The sequence below is a fragment of the Limulus polyphemus genome, unplaced genomic scaffold (genome assembly GCF_000517525.1).
Source record: "Limulus polyphemus unplaced genomic scaffold, Limulus_polyphemus-2.1.2 Scaffold410, whole genome shotgun sequence".
Taxonomy (NCBI): Eukaryota; Metazoa; Arthropoda; class Merostomata; order Xiphosura; family Limulidae; genus Limulus; species Limulus polyphemus.
The window spans coordinates 19,259-32,534 of NW_013666020.1; the positions used below are offsets into that span (position 1 = coordinate 19,259).

At 35.3% G+C, this 13,276-nt stretch overlaps 1 protein-coding gene across 1 annotated transcript in view; it reads left to right on the forward strand.

Moving 5' to 3' along the window:
* LOC106458059 (PHD finger protein 20-like protein 1) overlaps positions 1-13,276 on the forward strand; it is an 89,053-nt gene that overhangs the window by 17,638 nt on the left and 58,139 nt on the right. Inside the window, exons 4-6 of the transcript XR_002610300.1 lie at positions 9,864-9,948; positions 12,206-12,297; positions 12,542-12,617. The gene's annotated coding sequence lies outside the window, so the exon portion shown is untranslated. The remainder of the gene's footprint in view (positions 1-9,863; positions 9,949-12,205; positions 12,298-12,541; positions 12,618-13,276) is intronic.

A 13,276-nucleotide genomic window follows, 5' to 3' on the forward strand; every position in this document is an offset into this window, starting at 1 on the left:
GTGGTGAATAATTATGTTTATAGAAGTGATGTTATGCCTATCCCATTGATGTTGGAACAGTTTTTGTAGTGATGGTGCTGAAAATCATTGAACATATGTAATGGGAACCACATGTACTTAACACAGCTTCCTTAGTTCCTGTGTCCTTGACCTGTCCCCTCATGAATATCTCTTGAAGTACTTTATAAGCATTCATCTGCTTGATTCATGGCTTTGGGGTCATTGTGGAGCTGGAATGATCTAATTGAAAAGAGGCTTGATGATGAAATGCATGGTCTTCACACTGCAAGGCATTAATGATTTTTTGTAAAAAATTGTTGGTGTTCTGCTATGCTGCTGAGGCCTGTGAGATGGGGCAGATAAGACTGGTAGAGCATGAGTAGGTGACATTCTTCAGCTCTGTTACCTGCTGCAAATTCAAGTGCAGTGATGCCTTTGGTAGTTCAAGCTTCAAGTTGGTGGTCTTTGGCCAAAAGATCTTAACATATCAACATCCTGAAGCTTCTGGCCATATGTTGTGCTTTGGATCATTTTCTTCATCTTGCCAGGAATTGTCTGGTCATGATCCATTCTGACAATCCTCTGGTGGTAGCTTATATCAATTACCAAAGCAGCACCCATTCTCTTTCCCTTTTTGGTCAAATCTTGGATCTCCCTTTTTTGGGCCCACACAATTGGTATTTGTCACCTTGCATGCCATGTTCCAGTTGCATTCAATCTTATTGCAGATCTTCTTTCCCATCCTGACAAAGTTTATCTGATGCAGTGGTCTCTTAATCCTCTTGTTTTCCAATGGATATGCCTTTGGTGGGGTACTCCTCACCTGGATGCATTTGCCACAGCCCTCAATACCAAGTTACTTATGTTCTGGTCTCTGGTTCCTCATAAACTTGCTCTGGCTGTTGATGCATTCCATCAATATTGGACCAACAAATGCCTGTATGTTTATCCTCCCATCTGTCTTCTTCCCAGGTTGATTTCGAACATCCATGCTACTCCATGTCAAGTCCTTCTTATTGCTCCTTACTTGTCAGCACAACCATGGTTTCTGCAGCTTCTCCATCTACAATCTGCCCCTCTGTTACCTCTTCCTCTTACTCCATCCCTTCTACATCAACATTGGTCACCAGCGTTTCAATCGACCCTTCATATCCTCTGTCTTCATGCCTGGTTTTATCTAGTTCCTGGTGAGGAGATTTGGTTTATCTGGGCTACTTTTTTAGCTTGTTCCATTCACCTTTCCTCTAGGGATGTTTATCACCGTAAGTGAAACATTTTCTGCCATTGGGCTTTGGGTCAAGAGTTTCCCCTGCTCAATTAACTGTTGCTTATCTTACGGATTTCCTCACTTAGCTGTTTGATCAGGGGTCTTCTGTCTCCTCGATCATGGGTTATCAGGTTACCTTATTCCACATTTTTCGTTTTTCCAGGTATCGTAAACTTTTTAACTTTCCTACCCTTTCCATATTGTTTTGTTCCTTCCAGATCCATCGTCCACCTTGGTGTGCAGTCCTTCCACATTAGGATGTCTGTGTGGTTCTTCATTGCCTTACTTTGCCTCAATTTGAACATCTGTCCTGATGCTCGATTTTTCACTTATCTCTTAAGATTTATTTCCTTCTCCTATTGGCCTGTGGATGTCGATGGTTAGATTTATTAGCTATCGATGATTCATGTACCCTATATCATTCCACATATATTCTCCTTTATCTGGATCGATCTTTCCTTCCCAAAACTTTAGCGGCTCATAAGGGTAACTCCTCCATGATTTCCCTTCCTTCCATTTCCCACTTGTATCCTCAGACAGATATGAACAGGTTACTATGTTCCATACATGCTCTTTGTTGTTGTTATGTTATTTGCACGGCTTCCTTGCATGGTGCCCGTTCCTGCCTATTCATTCCTTGACAGATATCCTTTGTTCATGACCTTTCTTCTTCCACCCTGACAAATTGGGTTTGGCATTTAATTTGATTGGCTTATTCTTTCTTGTCTTCTTCTTCTCATAATTTGTTCCAGGTATCTTCTCATCAGATCAGGCACCTTACCTTTCCCCTGGTGTCTCATTTCTGTCGTCCCTTGGAGTAAATTCTTTAATTGGGCATGTGGACTACACCACAGACGTTCATATCTCACTATCTGCATCAGATCACTGTTTCTTCATTGTCGGGTTATTGTCTTTTGTCTGTAGCCATTCTTCAGACTTTGGTGAGACTGTGACTGGGTAAATTATCTTTCGTATATACATATATATCTCCTTTTTTCAGGGGCTTTTCCCTTTCTTTTATCTTGTACTGTATGGATCCCACCCTGTGGCGAGTGGTGCCTGACCAGGTATGCTTCAAATAATCAAATCTGCACTGTCAGGCAATGTTGACAACATATTTATAATTTCCATGGCCATAAAATGCTCACTGTTGAGATGAGGTTTCCAAAAGATCATTTGTAGGTTTTTCCTTGTGATATATTTGCTTTATTAACCCTATCTCTATGGGTCTTCCTATGGTCATGGGTTAAAGGCCACGTCATTGCATTTGTAAACTCGCATTCAAAATTTTATTGAACTACTATTTTATGAATGTATATCAATAAGATTGGTATCAAAATGTAGATTATAATTTTAATTTTAGGATGATCCATTAGTTAATATCTTAATTTAAAAGTAAATATTAAAAAAGAAATCCTACATTTAGATTTTTGTGTGTCACGTGGTATGTTGAATGCAGCATTGGTTCAAAGTAGATGTTTGTGATGCCAAAATACATAGTCTATAGTTTCTTATGAGTTAGGAACCCAAATCACCAATATTAACAAATTAGAATATCAAATAAGAACATCCTATATTTTCTATTTGCTGAGATAACGCTACATGTACAGAACAAATACAGTGGCCCCGCTCACCTCTTTTCATTTTTGGAAAGACATGTTTATGTACACTTACTTCTGTTTATGATATGTGAATAACCAATCGAAAACTCAGAATGTCCCCCTAGTGACATTCTCAGCATAATTGAAGTATTCAGAGCCAAACTCGTTCTTTTAAAGCTTGGAATCGAAAAGGTAATGTGAAACTTTAGTGAGCTCAAAATTTCATATTTGTTTAGATCTAAGTACAGCTCAGTTACTAAGTTTGATAAATTATAGTGGAATTCTATGGTACTAATATAGTAATTTATTAACTTAGGTTATTTCAAAACGTATATATATATAATAACTTAAAAAAAAAAATTATGTTTCACATCCTCCATGTGCAAATTTTGATGAGGCTTAGCAACCTTTGGCAACAAGCAAATGAGTTCAAAGTTCATAACTAGAAGAGATAATTATTTATATAATTCTTTACTTGCTGTTCTGTGTCCGTATTTGTAAATAGTAATAATGTATGTACATATATAATTTTTATAAAACTGAAATGTGACTGTATTTTACAAAATACTAGTCCACAGCTAAGACAGGTCACTTTGTAAAGGCCAGCTTTATATTCTTGTCATTGCAACTTCAATAATGTTAGCCTGGCATGTCTGAAAGGTCAATATAATAAAAATAATAAATATATATAAATGTAAAATGTTATGAAGTTTAAGCTATTTAGACTAAACATTTGTGTTTTCATGTTATAATTTTTAGTCATTCTAGAATGAAAAAAGCATAATTTATATTTATTTCCTAATTTTTTATTGAGGTTATGAAGTCGGTCAAATCGAACCAACCCATACAGAGATACAGCAGTGAAAATAACACATTGGATACAAAGTTTAAAAAAAAAAATTTATAATTATCTGGAGGTTATAAAGATTTTGCATGTGAAACTTGAAAATGTTCTAATGCATAAAAGTATTTTTAATCTTTGCATGTTGGATAGTCAACATTCTGAAAGAAAAAATTTTATGAGAAAATTTTTAATTAAAAAAAATCTTCTTACTTAATTTAAAAACCTGATATTTTGTGTACAAAAGCCTTGTAATGTTTATCAGTAACCTGCACATTTTTATAAAGATATGCTTACATTATCAAAAATCATAGCATAATTACTTTCATGGTTACAGGCTGGGTGGAATCCACCCAGCCGTAACTGAAGGGTTAATATACCCATTCTGTACTGTACTCCCCCATGGACTTCATGGGTAAAGCAGAAGGGGATAGCTGCCTATCCATGCCATTCCTTTGACTGAATAAATCAGGTATGGTCTGCTCTTCAAAATAGAGTTTTTGTGGTTGCTCGTTGCACTGTCTCTGGTGTTGATGTTCCTCCAGACTCTCTACCATGCTAATTCCCCCTGTTTTTCTTCCAGTGGATCCTCCAGAATGTGATATTGATATATGATACAAATAATGTTAAAACCATTTAGTTGAGAGTAGGGCAGTGGTGTTCTGCTGGTGTAGATGATATGTCCTCCAATCTGATCATCCATTTCTCTACGGTTTATCTGAGGGAATGTTGTAGCAGTTCATCCTTTCAGTTGGGGTCTCTAATACTACGTATGTATGGATGTCACTTCCTGGCAGTTTAAGTTTTGGATTTAGAGCTGAACTAATCACCATATGTCCTTACACACATCGTGCAGTTGTGATCCCTCATCCTATCCCCGCATGAATTTCCGTTCCCAGCAGTTGATATTGGATTTAGAGCTTAACCAATTGACATGATGTACTCACACATTTAGTGTGCTGATATAAATGCAGTTCACCCCTTTGATTCGCCCCTCATCCTACCCCCACATGGATGTCGGTTCCCAGTGGGTGGGTTTTGGATTTTAGAGTTGAAACAATCAACATAAGTCCTCACACATGTATTATAGGTATCTCTTACCTCACTTAATTATATTCTTGTACCCTCCACCCGTGTTGTGTGGGTCACAGCGGTCTAACTTGCAGATTAATACAGTTCTTCCTCTTATGCTATCCCTTGATAATATTATTGTGCTGGGGAGGTTCCTGTTGGATGATTTTGAGTGGGTTAGTTTCCATTACAGAGACATCTTTATTATACTGATCTTCCAGATGTTGGGTTCCAAGATCGGTTAAACAATTTATCGCATTACTATAATGTATCTTGTTCACAGGTCGGAGGTTATGAGATTCCCTTCATTCTGCTGAACTTGAGGAAAAGCGGTATGATCCTCTTTTCTACCCTTCACCAGATGGCTGATTTTTTGGATTGTAGTTGACTTGTTACTGGTATGATCCTCTTTCCTACCCCGTCATGGATGTCGATTCCTGGTGGCTGGGTTTTGAATTGTAGTTGGTTTGCTAGCAGTATGATCCTCTATCCTAACCCCACCAGATGGCTGGGTTTTGGATTGTAGTTAATTTACCGACAGTATGAACATCATCCTACCCTCACGTGGATCTTGGTTTTTGGTGGCTGGGTTTTTGATGCAGTTGACTTGCCATGTACAGTCCGTTGTGACCTATACAATCTACACCTAGGTGCACACCCTTTTACTCTCACCCACATTAATGTACTCTATGGGATTGAGATTCTGATGCATTGTGGTTCAGATCCTCATCTAGCCATTGTTCCTCTCCTGTTTGGATTCGCTCCTCCCATTTTTTGCCCATATCTATGACACCTTTTTCCACGCTAAGTGAAGAGTATACTTGGTACAGAAGTGGTGTGGTCTCCCATGTATTATCCTCTAATGTGAGGATCTATTCTTTTAGGGTGTTCTTTGGATGCTTTAGAGGAATACTTCTTTGTTTTCCCTTACACTAGTCCCTCCACCTATGTAGGATTCTAAATATTTATGTGAGAGGAGATAATGTACTGTATTGGAAGTTATAATTTTCTTATACTGAAAATATATTTCTGATAGGTACTTACCTTATCTCACCCTTCCTCCCCACTGAAAACTCATGCTTCCATTTTGTGTCAAAACTCAAAATGATAGTTCAGTAAAATAGAATAGAGGGAGTCACATGCATCATGATAAGGTATGTGGGAGCTCAAGACTTGTGGCATCAAAACAGGTTTTGCATATAGGGGATGTACTGAACGAAAATAACTATTTATGTGAGAGTAGGTACATACCTATTGGAAAAAATCAGTATAAGAAAATTATAACTTCAAAATAATTTGGATTATAACAACCACTGCATAGAATGTAATTAATTTTCATTCATGTTTATTTTTAAGCTAGCAGGCGTTTATTCTTGAGTTAATATTTACCATATACTTTTATTTGAGTTTCATTTATTTTTTAACTGTCAGATTTTTATTCGTGAGCTAATATTTAACTAGTTAGTTACTTATATATACTTTCTGGGTCATCTGCTGTTTGACTACTTGTGTCAGTGGAATATAATATGAATAGGTAATACCTTTTTTGTCTGAGCGAAGGTCACACCATGCAAACTGAGAAAGTAATTGTGTATTATTTTGTTCTTTTAGTCAGTTTGGGTATCCCTAGATACCAGTTCTTTGTATATTAAGCACATATTATTTACAATACTTTTATTTAAGTTACTTGAGACACTGTGCAGTTAGGTAATTTTATGTAACTTGAGCACATTTCCACTCACTTTATAAGTAAGTTGATAAACATCCAACTATTATCTAATGCAGGTGTTCTCAAATTATGGTACACCTACCACTCACTAATGGCATGTAGAGCTAATGTTGGTGGTATGCTAAACAATTAATGTAAAAATTTTAAATAAGTCAATTTGAGCGTCTTGCATACATATACACACTATCCTTCTCACTTCTAAACTCATCCTCGACCTGCATAGACTTGTCGGTGTTTTTTTCTCTTCAAAATGAAGAAAATTTTCACAATATATATTCTTCAATTATGTCAGAAAAAAGCATTCACATCCTTCCCATCAGTGGGTAAATGTTAAAAATATAATGCGATAAAGTATCTTACTTCCTCTCATGTAATAGCTTCTCTTGTTCATTTTTGCTCTCTGTACACAAACATTTTTACTCTTGCCACTAGCTTTGAAAATCCCACTTACCCCACATTTAATGTGGTTTTACTGCTTCTTCATATACAAATAAGTATGCGGCAACCTTCCACCAATAGGAGCGTGACACACTGTCTTGATGCAGGTTACTCCCTCTATACTATTCTGCCTAATCTTCACTACTTGTTTAGGTACTATTGGGTTCAGATGTTCTTGTAATTTTTTTTTTTTTTCACATTTGCACTCGTCTTGATTTTTTTTTTTTTGCATTTGTTTTTCTCGAAGTAATAATTTGAAATTAACACTTCAATTACAATTTGAGTTGAAGTAAATTTAAGTATTTATTTTTCTATCTTTGCTATTTATTTTGGTGCATTGATCTTTATTGAACCATGAATTTGGAATTTTGTCACAACTACTACAAGCATGACTACTATTACTTCAAATGTCATTTCTCGGGCTTCAGGTTTGACACTTTTGGCTGAGGAGGCCTCAGCCTTAGTTTGACGTGAGCTTGAACACCATATGAGACAACCAGCTTCTTCTGAACCTGGACAAGATCTTCCATTTCTGAAAGAATCTGGTCTTGTGGATGAGGATTTAGTCTTTTCCTCCCCCAACCTATTCTGTGCAATCTTATTTACCACCTGTGGAGGCTGCCAAGCCTCTCTCAGCCTTTTTTGAACAAAATTTTGCAGGTATGCTATATTTTGTCTCTGTCCCCATCTCATATGATCCTGCACCTTCCGTTTTACACATGGCTCCTTCATCAAAATGCTTTGTCCCCCCCCCCCCCCTCCAGATATCAGGGTCCATGCTAATCAGTTCCAGGCACAATTATGTGCAGGATCCAACATGCCTTCACCCTAATCTTCAGATCTTTTTGCATTGACTTATCAGCAAACATACTTTCCTTTTCTATACTCACAACACTTGCAAGTGTGTGGGGCCAACTTGATTCTCCAGTTAGGTTCTCCCAGGCTCAATTTTCCAGACACTGCCTGACCCTAACCTTTATCCTTAGGTGTCTGTCTACCATGCGCCTCCTGGTGAGGCTCTCCACCAATCCCCAAAGGGGTTTTCTGAGGAGACCTGCACCTTTCCACTTCAGCACATTTATCCTCTTCTATTCTTGCTCTTCAAATATGGCTCCTCTACTGCTGGGATCTCCTAGGTAGGGATGCATTTTTGTCTCAGGTGCACGTACCCATTACCTATCTGCATCACCTTCGTGGGGCACCTTTTTAATGCAGATTTCATTTTGGAGATGTCTCTGGAGTTGTGGGTGGAATCTGCAAGACAACATTCCTGTATTTCTTCTTTGGTTTCCAGGTTGTCCCAGCCATCACCTGCCCCTGTTTCCACTCTTGTTTCCTTCCTCACTTCTTCTCAACCCTTACTTATTCTTCTCTCCACAGTTCTGATGGTGTGTCATCATATTTCTCACTGCAGGAACACATAATACTATTGGTACCAGTGACTACCCGGTGGGTTTTGGCAAGGTAGGTGCATACCTGTCCTGATTTGTTCACCTATGGGAGTTGTCACCAGTTGTGGTATCCTTTTCTCCTCCTAAGAATCCCACAACTTGCCAGCATCTCTTTGTTGCAGTCCAGACTGTCAGAGTGTCATAACGTCCCTTTTGAGGTCTGCAAGACCACTATTATAACTGAACAGCCTGCTGGTTGATTAGTTGCAAGAATTAGCGATGAACTTGATTGAGTATCTGGCGTGGAATTGTAGATGGATGATATCTGTACATTCAGGAATGTGACAGGCTAGAGTAGGGGAAAACCAAAAAAACCAAAACCAAAAAACATTGCCTTATAATCGGGCCAATAGGGTAAATGAAATTGTAATTATATATGACCAGCTGTTTTGTAGATTAAAAAGTAATTTCAGAAGCTTGTCTGTAAAACAAAAGATAAAATCAAGTAGACAAGAAGATAATTCAAATAATACAGTAAATGTAGGAAACAAGGAAAGATGAAACATCTTATGTGACCTCTGCTCAGGTAAAACAAAAAAGCTATAAGGTATACATTTTAATGCTAATTATATAATATAGCACTGGTACATGTAGCTAAAAATTGAATATTTAAATACACTTTCTAGTATTTGCTATTTTTGTGTAAGATTATACTTTGTTACTAGTGCTATAGGTACAGGTCAAAAATTTAATTCAGAAATGCTACCTACCTCTCTGTAACAATAAGATTTATTACTTTGTTTACAACTGTCATGGAATTTCCTGTGCATGCCGCAGGTCTTGAACAAACTTACACTCCTACACATGTCTATGTGTGTTGTGTTAGCCTATGATATAATCTTCATAATGCTGTAGTCCTCTACCAATTGGAGGGTGACACAACCTTCATGCTCAGTAATCTGCATGATCATAGACTCATTCTTTACTCATCACTGCCTATGTTCAGATGTGTTTTGTCCTGTGCCTTTTTCAGATGACTTAATTGAATTCCTTTCTTTCTTTAGTGCTGTTTTGCATTTGTCCTTGTTGCACTTTCATTTCACACATGTGCAACACATATGATTATTGGATGTGTATGTCTGATAAAAGGTTCACTAGATAACTGTAATTATATAAGCTTGTATTAACTTACTGTATAATTCAAACAAAGTATAGTTTATCCTTGATATTGACTTTTGGACAACATTTTAGCCTACACGCTGAAACCTTCACATGGTTAAAAAACGACAAGTTCTAGTTTTTCCCAACTACCATAACTAAATTGCTGACATTTTCACCTGACTGTTAATATTAAAATGCAAACATGAATCTGTTGAACTAAATGGAAGAAATGACAGTACAGCTTTCTAGTAATATTTTAATTGCAGTATTAGAAATAGAAACAAATAAACATGAGAAATAAATAGGTTTTTCTAAGTGTGTCAACCAAGACTTTAAAGAAATTGTTTTATAAATGATTGTCTAGGTTTACAAAGTGGGTGAAGAGGTTCTTGCCAGATGGGCAGATAGGAAAATGTATCCAGCAAAGATTGCTGAAATTTTTGATGATGGTAAGTTGTAGTAATATGTGTTTGATATTGCATCATAATTTCTATTAATTTGAATCACATATTTCTTTACTGGCTCAGTATGGATTTCCAAAAGAAGAGTGTATAATAGCATTTCAGTTATACCCTGTTTGCTGACAAGACCCTTTGTTCAACTCCAAAGCTCATCAGGTCAGCTGTGTGAAAACATACAAATCTTAATTGAAATGTTTCTTAAGTTTGTTATTTATGAGACAACCTGTGAAAGGGTGTAAATTACCAGTAGTTGGGGAAGCATGACCTTTTAATAATATGTGTATGATATAATATCAAAAATTTGCAATAACTGATGACAATTTAAATGCCATATTTTTATTTATTCATTCATTTTCGATTTCCAGTGAGAATAGTTTATTACTGGCTTGATGAGCTCTATTACTGAGTGAAAAGTATTGTTGTCAGAGGTGTACAACAGTCTTCTTACAGGAAACTCATGTTGAGCCAGTAAAGAATCATGTTATTTAACTAGCTTGATGAGCTCTATTACTGAGTGAAAAGTATTGTTGTCAGAGGTGTACAACAGTCTTCTTACTGGAAACTCATGTTGAGCCAGTAAAGAATCATGTTATTTAACTAGCTTGATGAGCTCTATTACTGAGTGAAAAGTATTGTTGTCAGAGGTGTACAACAGTCTTCTTACTGGAAACTCATGTTGAGCCAGTAAAGAATCATGTTATTTAACTGGCTTGATGAGCTCTATTACTGAGTGAAAAGTATTGTTGTCAGAGGTGTACAACAGTCTTCTTACAGGAAACTCATGTTGAGCTTCTTGAAAAGGGGACACTCTTAAGACTCGCCAATTAATAACAAGTTCACCCTTACTGTTGGTTCCTTTCTCACCCTATGATGTCATACGTTTCTTGGAGGTTATGACCTTCAGAACAAAATATATGCAAAATTATTTAGTCCTACAGCTTAGTAAAAAGAAAAGAAAAAAAATCATGTTATTTAAATTATTCTTTGTAAGACATAATTGGTGTTTAATTTTTTTTTTTTTGAAATTTTGTTACAGATAGATGGTTTGTCTATAAAGTAGTGTCCATACAGTTTATGTGATATCTAAAGATGTTTAGGTGAGGAAAACTGAAAACCAAAACAAGAGGGAATCCTCAATAGCTGTGGCACTTGAAATTCTTTTAGGCAGGATTAGAGTAAATTAATCTACGAGACCTTTTTTTTCTTTTTATTAGCTATATTTTTGTGTTCCAGCAATACAAAGTGTGAAGTGAGCTTAAACCTGATTCAATTTTCTTACTCATCAGTATCTCTACCAGCCTACCATATTAGAAATGCTTATAATAAGATTAATCATAAATAAAGTATAGAATACCAAACGTCTACAACTAAAACCACTTTTACTTGAACTAGTAAGCTACTTTATTGCACTTATGCATGTATCATTGATATTTTTAATTTTTTATAACTTTACTAATGTTATTTGAAAACATTCTGGATACTACTTTAGGATTAAAAAACTTCTCCTAAGAAATACTTGTTTGAAAATTTATATTTTGTGGTTGAATTTCATAAAAATTATTAATTTTCCATATATTTTCTTCTTTTCTTCAAACTATGTATCGAAAGTTTCAATGTGTTGTAGTTCTTGCATGATATATATGAAATATAAAGACTTAACAACCAATGCTCACATCTATATAAGGTCTATAATGACAAGTACTAATGGGAATACTAAAATCAAAAGTCAGTAAATATTTATGTTTGCAAATGTATAAAATTATTAGATTAGTGAATAATTTTAACAGATTACATGTTCAGGAAGATGCTGTGTGTAACATGTTATTCACTAAAGTAACTTATAGTATAAATACAGGGGAAAATGTTTTTTGTTCTTAGGTAAAGAAAAGTCTTAAAATGACCATCTAATTAATGTGAATGTAAAAGTGATATACAGAGGGATTTTTTGTATTATCTGCCTTAAAACCAAGATAATAAACTAAAATTTGATCCTAAGGTTATTATTAGAATAATTACTTTACAATTTTGTAAATAGCTGAATGTTAAGTTATATTATTAGAGCTTAAACTGAAATATTTGTAAGAGTAATGGGTCTTGGATCTTTTGGAGTTTTTTAATTGAAAAACTGGAAATAATGAAATATTGTATGTGATAGTCACAACTAAACACAAAAAGTGTAAGACTCATGTATAGCATCTTGAGTGTGGCTTATGTTCTTTGATGATATTTTCATATTTACGTCTAGGTAGTTATAGCGTGCTATTCTTTGACGGTTTCCATCGTAAAGTTCAAACTATCAATATTCACAAGTTGCCACCCGAACTTATCGGAGAAGTAGTAAGTTTCTAGTATTTTTTAATTTACATTTTTGTTCAGCTCAGCAATGAATTAGAAAAAGTTTTATAGAAATGAATGAAGCTGTTTTTGGCACATAGACAATTGTTGCAGTGCTAAAGTAGCTTCCTGTCATGGAGTATCATAATTGTTAAAAAATAATTGATTATGAAATAAACAGGATCACTTCACACAAAAATAAGTTTAAGATATCAAAATATTTTATTAATGTAGTGCCTGTTTACAGATTTTTCCACCATCCCAGGAGTTGGTTGAAGTTCGTGAAGATCACTTAAATAAGTCTGAGAAAAAAATAATGAAAGGTAAGTCTGCATAGTTCCTGCTGTTTAGTGTAATACTGAAATGAGATTCTTATGTAATGTTTGCCTTGGTGCTTGTTTGATATTACGCGTTTGACTTAAAAGATGAAGGTTTTTTTTTGTTCAGGTGTTTTCTGCTTACAGAATAGTATGTATTATAATAGATTCATGATATGTACCTTCAAAATATGATGTTGTAATAGTTATTGTAAAACTATTTGTGATCAAGATTATATTGTGGTAATAAGCTCAACAGATCTTCTCTATTTTTTAAGTCTATTTGATAAAGCTTATTGTAAAATGATAGTATTTCAAATTTCATCCAGATGCAGTCTGGTAGTATATACAAGATGCATATTTTACTTCTAAATCAAATGTCATTAAATAGCTTACTGAAGGTGTTTAACCCTTTTGCGATGGGTGGGTCTAACTGCACATGTCACTGTCTTTTAGCGAGTTATTTTCAAAATTTAATTAAAATACTTTTTGTTATGTGTATAGCATAAAATCGTAGCTAGTAATCCATGTTTTAACACTGTACAAGTTTAAAGTTCTTAATTTGATAAGGCAATATTTAAAAATATCCTGAATTTCCCATAGTATGAGAAGGTATCCTCTCTTCTCTATTTTATTCAACACCCTCCAATAAGTATGAAATTTAA